A 9,138-nucleotide genomic window follows, 5' to 3' on the forward strand; every position below is an offset into this window, starting at 1 on the left:
TAGGAGGGAACGGACACGGCCGGCAAACGCCCCCGTGGATTCGCCCGCTTCCCGCGGTTCCCCGGATACCTTGATTAACGATGAGGACGTCGTCTCTCGGCCACCGAACTTTGTAAGGAATCGTTCCTTAATTCCAGGCCAGGTAACTTCTCCGTTTCCCACCGTTCGCGCCAGCCAATGTGCTGCAGAACCCTGTAGAGAGTCACTTAAGGCAGAGTGTAGCGCGTCTTCTCGCAGGGGGTTGTTCTGTAGAGCCCTACTAACAGCCGCGCACCACGCGGCTGGGTCGGCGCCTGCGACTTCTGGGTTAAAATGTGGTAATGTGGTGATTCCCGCATTCGTTCGTTGCATTAGCGTATGGATTAGGTTGTTCATGACAGCGACCTGCCCTTCCAGCGTTAGCAACCGTTCTGATCCCACTTCTGATGTCGGATGGTCATTGGAAAGGGGGTTGTGGGCGTCAAATGAATCTTCTCGAGGATTAGCCATTGATACGGTACACACAGGCGTAGTTTATTACAATGATAGAATTATTACAGTCTTAACAATTGATCACGGCGGTTCGGCACTCGCGACGCTAGTGACGATGCTCTCGGGCTCAATAACGAATCCGCGGTCAACGGGACGACAACAGAACGTACTCACAAAGTCCAAGTCTGAGAATAATCACTGATCGCGAAGTCGTTACTCTTCGATCGATGAGATCGCGAGCGAGAATGACTTTCCCGTCCCGATGATACCACACAGGAAAACTATAACGGGGTGTGTCTAAGGATACGAGATCATCGGATTCGTCGAGAAAAGCCTTCGTTCAGAAAGTATTGCTGCTAATTGGTTAATCTCCCTATCGGTGGTTAGAAAGGGATGCTAGCCGCCCTCGAGGGAAAGTTGCTAGTGGGAGATGCCGCTCGTTGAAAAATATGTCTCCCCTATCTTCCCGTAGTTGGGACAAAGACCGTTTGTCTGTTTGAAGGACTTTAGTTAACTAAACCTTAAGATTTATAACGGGCCCTCGGGCTAGCCGAACATGTACTGCGGAGACGCATCGACATCTGGCAATCATCTTACTCGAAGAAGAGGGTCTGCACGTGGCGAGCCACGGGACAGAAACCGTTGGAATGTTTACTGTCGCGTGTCGCCACAAATATTTCTTTTAAGGAGAGCTATAGAATTACTTCATACCTTTGTTAGGCAAAGCGTTCATCCCGTGACCGCGGCTACGTTCGGCGACTGACTGTCGCCTCGAGCCCAAGCTCATTATCACAACTCTCGAACAATTACAATCGGATTGAATAACTACAATTGTTCAATTACAGCTATAGTAGACTCTAGGTTACAATGTTGCGGGATTATCCAAAGTTCCAAAGGCTCCGGTGTTCTTTCATCTCCGACATATATATATATATATATATATATATATATATATATATATATATATATATATATATAACGTGGACGAAAGGCCTAAGAAATATCGGGCGAACTATAAACAATGTCGCCAGAAAGTCGAAGCACCGACAGGCCCAACAATGTATCGTCGGTCTTTCGGTCGAATAGGTTACACAAAAAAAGGCCTACGTGACTTTGACTACGAGCGGTTGCGGAGCACGTGCGTGGTGGGGCTAAGAAAAAGACAAAGGAACGATGAGTCAGTCGAAAAACAGAGTGTGATTAGAAAAGCAGAGTGCGAGTCGAGCGGAGACAGAGGTTGCGAGTGGCGTTGCCGAGAGAGTGTGGATTGCGCTGTTTTCTGTGCGTTTGGCGTGAATAGTTCAGGTTGAACAACAATCGTCTTTTTCTGTCTGATTAACATCTCTATTGTCCACTCTTTGTAAACACATTATATCACGATATTACATATATATATATATACTCCGGTGTTCTTTCATCTCCGACATATATATATATATATATATTCTGTAATTGAGTCTGTAATTGAACAATTGTAGTTATTCAATCCGATTGTAATTGTTCGAGAGTTGTGATAGTGAGCTTGGGCTCGAGGCGACAGTCAGTCGCCGAACGTAGCCGCGGTCACGGGATGAACGCTTTGCCTAACAAAGGTATGGAGTAATTCTATAGCTCTCCTTAAAAGAAATATTCGTGGCGACACGCGACAGTAAACATTCCAACGGTTTCTGTCCCGTGGCTCGCCACACGCAGACCCTATTCTTCGAGTAAGATGATTGCCAGATGTCGATGCGTCTCCGCAGTACATGTTCGGCTGGCCCGAGGGCCCGTTATAAATCTTAAGGTTTAGTTAACTAAAGTCCTTCAAACAGACAAACAGTCTTTGTCCCAACTACGGGAAGATAGGGGAGACATATTTTTCAACGAGCGGCGTCTCCCACTAGCAACTTTCCCTCGAGGGCGGCTAGCATCTTTTTCTAACCACCGATATGGAGATTGACCAATTAGCAACAACGCCAATTTCCCTTACTTTCTGAACGAAGGCTTTTCTCGACGAATCCGATGATCTCGTGTCCTTAGACACACCCCATTATAGTTTTCCTCTGTGGCATCATCGGGACGGGAAAGGCATTCTCGCTCGCGATCTCACTGATGAAAGGAGTAACCCTTAACGACCAGTGAATATTACGCGTCCGACTTAGATTTTGTGAGTACGTTCATCTATCATCCCGTCGACCGCGGATTCGTTATTGAACCTAGGATCATTGTCATTAGTTTCTCGAGTGCCTAACTACCACGGTTACTTGTCCGGCTCTATAATAATCGTATTTGCACTAGTCAATGTCTTCTCTATTGCATAACGACAACGTGTAACCCAAACGAAGATTCGTTTCACGCCCCTAACCCTAATTCTAATGTCCGCCCCGACATATATATATATATATATTTTTTAAATGTGTTATCTATTTTATGTTTGTTAAATATATGTATTTTTAATTTTATATTTCCCCCTTCTTTTAATTAATTATATATATATATATTTTTTTACATTTGTAGTTGCGCATAGATTTTATTAAAGAAAAGTGTTAACAATGTATTTTCATGATTTGTTTCTCGCGCCTGACTTCCATTAATCCCTAATATTCCTGTCGCCATGACGCGTGTAAATCTAACATGGCTGCTCATAAATGTCATCAGTAAGGTTATAGTGGCGGGTCTTTAGTTTTGTTTGATATCGAAGTAATTTTCCGTCTGCCGCTCGTTTTTCCTTATTCTACCGCAATTAGAACATTTATTTATTAATACTGTTTTAAAGTGACAAAAGTATTGTTCGTATGAATATACGTATATATATATATATATTTATGTTGTGTGTCATTTTAATATGGCTAATGTTTTGTAATTCTTCGATTACGTTATTTATTGTTTTGAGTAGTTTATTTTATAGAGTATTCGATAATATAAAACATACGCGCACACACATATATATATATATATATACGTATTCATATGCATATTTCTCCTGGCAGTGTAGTATTCATACGAAATGAAATGCCAATTATTTATTTTATATTAACTTCATTTAATGAGATAGAACACGCACACGCACACGTATATATGTATATATTTCTGGTAATGTGATTTTCATTTAGATTCTTTAGCGATGTAATGTTGTGTATTTGAGGTTATGTGTTAATTATTTGATTTCATATATACATATATATCTTGTATTGTGACAACATAGTATGGGAGGTTTTGTTTCTAGATTATTGTGTGTTTAATGTGTGTTTACATATTTGTGTTTGATGGTAGAAGTCGTTGCGCTGTTAATTATTTTGAGCGTTTGGCCTATCGACAGGTTGTCGCTTAGTCCCAAGTGTTGCGTTGTGTGTTCTATTTCTTTTGTAGATTATTAGTAGTGGTTTAGTTTAGAATATAGATTATTTATATGTTTATATAGAGACATGCATGTTTCGTAATGTAGTTCTCATTTTATAATCCTTTACCGGAATGTAGGCTAGTTTTAAGTATGTATCTTAGATTATCGATTTGAATCAATAATGTAGAATGCGCATACATTAATAGTAGTTTAGTTTAGAATATAATTTATATATTTATACATAGACATGCATGTTTCGTAATGTAGTTCTTATTTTATAATTCTTTACCGGAATGTAGGCCAGTTTTAAGTATGTATCTTAGATTACTGTTTGATAGAATGCGCACACATATATATATGTTTCTGACAACATAACCTTTATTTCTTTAATAATACAATATTGTATGTTTTATGTATTCGTTAGACTATTAGCTTTTGACTTCGTATATACTTATTTTCATAAATTGATAATATTGTATTTGTTGCACAGTATTGGAAGTACTGTCTCTAATATTTACTAGTCCATTACATGTTTGGCATATATGTTTATACTTATATGTAACTCTCCAAGTTGATTGATTAAAATATATTTATATATACATGTATTCCTGGCGTTTCAATTATTTCCCCTTTTGTAGTTATTCTTATTTCCTGGTTTATTTAGAATTGTGTGTATATGTATTTTGGTTATTGGTTGGATCCGTTAATCGCCCTCGTTTTGTTAATCCTTCCTTTCGTTTCGTAGTGCCGTGTGTTCGTTTGTGCATTCAAATCCTTATTCGCGTGTTTTGTATAGAATGGTTTTCTTGTTCTTGTTACGGCGCGTGCGGAGCGCGGGACGTAACACATTACATTTGCAGTGTAGAATGGAGTTCAACGAGCGCTTAAACGTCGAAATATCTCCAACGGGAAGGAAATGACGGCTAGATTTCATCGAAATCGACGAAATCATCGCGATTATCGAGCTGTTTTGCTTGTTTCGACGCTTAAACGGTAGAGCTTTACATTTGCAGGGTAAAACGGAGTGAAATGAGCGCTTAAACGTCGAAATATCTCCAACGGGAAGGAAATGACGGCTATATTTCATCGAAATCGACGAAATCTTCGCGATTTGCGAGCTATTTTGCTTGTTTCGACGCTTAAACGGTAGTGCATTGCATTTGCAGTGTAAAATGGAGTTCAACGAGCGCTTAAACGTCGAAATATCTCCAGCGGGAAGGAAATGACAGTTAGTTTTCGTCAAAATCGACGAAATCTTTGCGATTTGGGAGCTATTTTGCTTGTTTCGACGCTTAAACGGTAGTGCATTGCATTTGCAGTGTAAAATGGAGTTCAACGAGCGCTTAAACGTCGAAATATCTCCAACGGGAAGGAAATGACAGTTAGTTTTCGTCAAAATCGTCGAAATCTTCGCGATTTGCGAGCTATTTTACTTGTTTCGACGCTTAAACGGTAGTGCATTGCATTTGCAGTGTAAAATGGAGTTCAACGAGCGCTTAAACGTCGAAATATCTCCAACGGGAAGGAAATGACGGCTAGATTTCATCGAAATTGACGAAATCTTCGCGATTTGTGAGCTACTTTTGTCACGTCCCGCGCTCCGCACGCGCCGTAACAAGAACAAGAAAACCATTCTATACAAAACGCGCGAATAAGGATTTGAATGCACAAACGAACACACGGCGCTACGAAACTAAAGGAAGGATTAATAAAACGAAGGCGACTAATAGATCCAACAAATAAACAAAATACATATACACACAACTCTAAATAAACCTACCAATAACCGACTTGCAATTTGAAAACCTATGGATCAATATAATATAAATCCAACCAGTATAAAATAAAATAAATAGAACCAGCTAATGGATTGAACGAGTTACAAACCAAACAAATAAACCAGGAAATAAGAATAACTACAAAAGGGGAAATAATTGAAACGCCAGGAATACATGTATATATAAATATATTTTAATCAATCAACTTGGAGAGTTACATATAAGTATAAACATATATGCCAAACATGTAATGGACTAGTAAATATTAGAGACAGTACTTCCAATACTGTGCAACAAATACAATATTATCAATTTATGAAAATAAGTATATACGAAGTCAAAAGCTAATAGTCTAACGAATACATAAAACATACAATATTGTATTATTAAAGAAATAAAGGTTATGTTGTCAGAAACATATATATATGTGTGCGCATTCTATCAAACAGTAATCTAAGATACATACTTAAAACTGGCCTACATTCCGGTAAAGAATTATAAAATAAGAACTACATTACGAAACATGCATGTCTATGTATAAATATATAAATTATATTCTAAACTAAACTACTATTAATGTATGCGCATTCTACATTATTGATTCAAATCGATAATCTAAGATACATACTTAAAACTAGCCTACATTCCGGTAAAGGATTATAAAATGAGAACTACATTACGAAACATGCATGTCTCTATATAAACATATAAATAATCTATATTCTAAACTAAACCACTACTAATAATCTACAAAAGAAATAGAACACACAACGCAACACTTGGGACTAAGCGACAACCTGTCGATAGGCCAAACGCTCAAAATAATTAACAGCGCAACGACTTCTACCATCAAACACAAATATGTAAACACACATTAAACACACAATAATCTAGAAACAAAACCTCCCATACTATGTTGTCACAATACAAGATATATATGTATATATGAAATCAAATAATTAACACATAACCTCAAATACACAACATTACATCGCTAAAGAATCTAAATGAAAATCACATTACCAGAAATATATACATATATACGTGTGCGTGTGCGTGTTCTATCTCATTAAATGAAGTTAATATAAAATAAATAATTGGCATTTCATTTCGTATGAATACTACACTGCCAGGAGAAATATGCATATGAATACGTATATATATATATATATATGTGTGTGCGCGTATGTTTTATATTATCGAATACTCTATAAAATAAACTACTCAAAACAATAAATAACGTAATCGAAGAATTACAAAACATTAGCCATATTAAAATGACACACAACATAAATATATATATATATACGTATATTCATACGAACAATACTTTTGTCACTTTAAAACAGTATTAATAAATAAATGTTCTAATTGCGGTAGAATAAGGAAAAACGAGCGGCAGACGGAAAATTACTTCGATATCAAACAAAACTAAAGACCCGCCACTATAACCTTACTGATGACATTTATGAGCAGCCATGTTAGATTTACACGCGTCATGGCGACAGGAATATTAGGGATTAATGGAAGTCAGGCGCGAGAAACAAATCGTCAAAACACATTGTTAACACTTTTCTTTAATAAATTCTATACGCAACTACAATTGTAAAAAATATATATATATATATATATATAATTAATTAAAAAGGGAGAAATATAAAATTAAATACACATATATTTAACAAACATAAAATAGATAACCTAACACTATCACATTTAAAATGTGTATATATATATATATATATATTGAACACAAAACAAAATACATCTAAAAAATAATAATAATAAGGAACATCAAACAGCGAACCAACGAAATTGAAGCAGCTACACTAAATCAAAATCGTAGCAAGGTGCTCCGGGACAAAGTTCGCTGAACTCACGCATACACCAATAACGCACAACAGGGGAAATTCCCTTTCTCCCAGAAGCATGGTGACGAAGATGTGCCTCCAAAACCTCTCCGGGAATTTCATTTGCAAAACGAACTTTCATACAACGATCGGTATCAACGATTTCAACCAGAGGGGGTTCCCACTCCAATACGACGGTATCTGCATCGAAGAAACTCTCATCGAAAGTAACCAAATCGTCAAGGCTCAATTCCGAGGGAAATCCACGGCCTTGGCACCAATGTCGAATAGTTCCTCCAACCACTCTGATACTTGTGGTTCATCACAGGGCCGCATGCGTTTGATGGGTCTTCCCGAGTCGCCCATGGATTCTTCGGAATCCCTCTTTCGCTTGCGCTGAAAACAGCACAATATAGTTAAATAAAACGAAACAGGACGAATCAAGCGGACTAGAAACAAGACTAAATACGCACCAGGGAAGTCTGGATAGGAACCTCTGATGGAAATGACTCCGCAAACATTGTTCGAACGTCGATCACCGAAGCCTAGGGCAATAACAAAAAAAGGGGGAAAGGATCAAAATCACAAAAACAACCATAAAATGCAAATATCCAAACTTACGCAAAACAACTCGAAGGAGGAGGTCCTTGTTATGGGAGAGCAGCGGAATTGCGCGTGTTGCCCGAGCAAACATTGAAATGATAATGATGCTGCAGCCGTGGAAGTCTCTCGCGGAAAGGACTAGATCAGCATGGAATGCTTCAAATCTCCTAGACGCTGGCTCAGCAGAAACACAGGACCGATAAAAACTAAGTCGAAATACGGAATTTACATTTTGTCACGTACGATTCCAAGAAACCCAAACTGCAACATCCCGATTCCCACGGAAGCGTACCCCCAGCGGACCACCACCCCGTGGGGGATGGCATTATAAATAAGCGAAGCAACATAGAGCAGCGTTCATTCTTCTTGCGTTCATTATAATTTGTGTTCATTGTTATTACGGATCATTCGTATTACGTTCTTTATTCTTGCGTTCATTCTTCTTGTGCTCATTATATTTTGTTCATTGTTACTACGTTCGTTATTGCGCTCATCATTGCGTTTAGAAATTTTGTATAGTATTTTGCGTTTCGGGGTCTTTAGTTTTTAGGTAAAGAAAAGAGAGTCGCGATTAAGTAAAAGAAAATTTTATCTTTAAAGTCCTCATTTCATCGCTTAGACAGAAACGCGCATTGTAATTGGGGTATTAATCCAGTTAGTAAATTGTTCAGTCTGTATCGAAATAGATAAATAAAGTAAAAGTTGATAGTAAACTATATTCGAGTCCAAGTAATAAACCCAACAAAAACTTCGACGACCACCGGAGCAGCTGAGGTAATAGCGCCAGACAGCACCTACTCCTCATGGTAAGAAAATTAATTTTGTAAATTTCCTTCTTCTCTGATAATTTCGTTGCCCTCGAGAATCGAATTAGAACTTCTTATCATCGATCTCGTTTTATTTTCGTGAACGGTTTTGAAGATAGTATCATTGTTTAAACTTTGAACAAAGGAGTTGTCCGCTGTGTCGGCTTGTGCGAACGGTGTTTTCAGTTACTGAAATACTGATCTTCGCATTCCTCCTCCCATTGTTGGCAAAATATAGCCCGTCTTTGGGCAAGGCTTGCGAAATCACACGAGTCCCACACAGAAAGGACTATTAAATACATCGTCGGGGT

General features: G+C 38.1%; 1 long non-coding RNA gene across 1 annotated transcript; it reads right to left on the reverse strand.

Annotated features, from left to right (window-relative positions):
- Positions 1-7,240: 7,240 nt before the first annotated feature.
- Positions 7,241-8,850, reverse strand: LOC117239444. Its single transcript, XR_004494447.1, has 3 exons — positions 8,040-8,850; positions 7,892-7,963; positions 7,241-7,814 (listed from the first exon to the last, which is right to left on the reverse strand). It is a non-coding gene; the product is annotated as an uncharacterized LOC117239444 (long non-coding RNA).
- Between the last annotated feature and the right edge of the window lie 288 nt (positions 8,851-9,138).

This window comes from Bombus vosnesenskii, unplaced genomic scaffold (genome assembly GCF_011952255.1).
Source record: "Bombus vosnesenskii isolate JDL3184/JDL3185 unplaced genomic scaffold, Bvos_JDL3184-5_v1.1 scf7180000013992, whole genome shotgun sequence".
Taxonomy (NCBI): Eukaryota; Metazoa; Arthropoda; class Insecta; order Hymenoptera; family Apidae; genus Bombus; species Bombus vosnesenskii.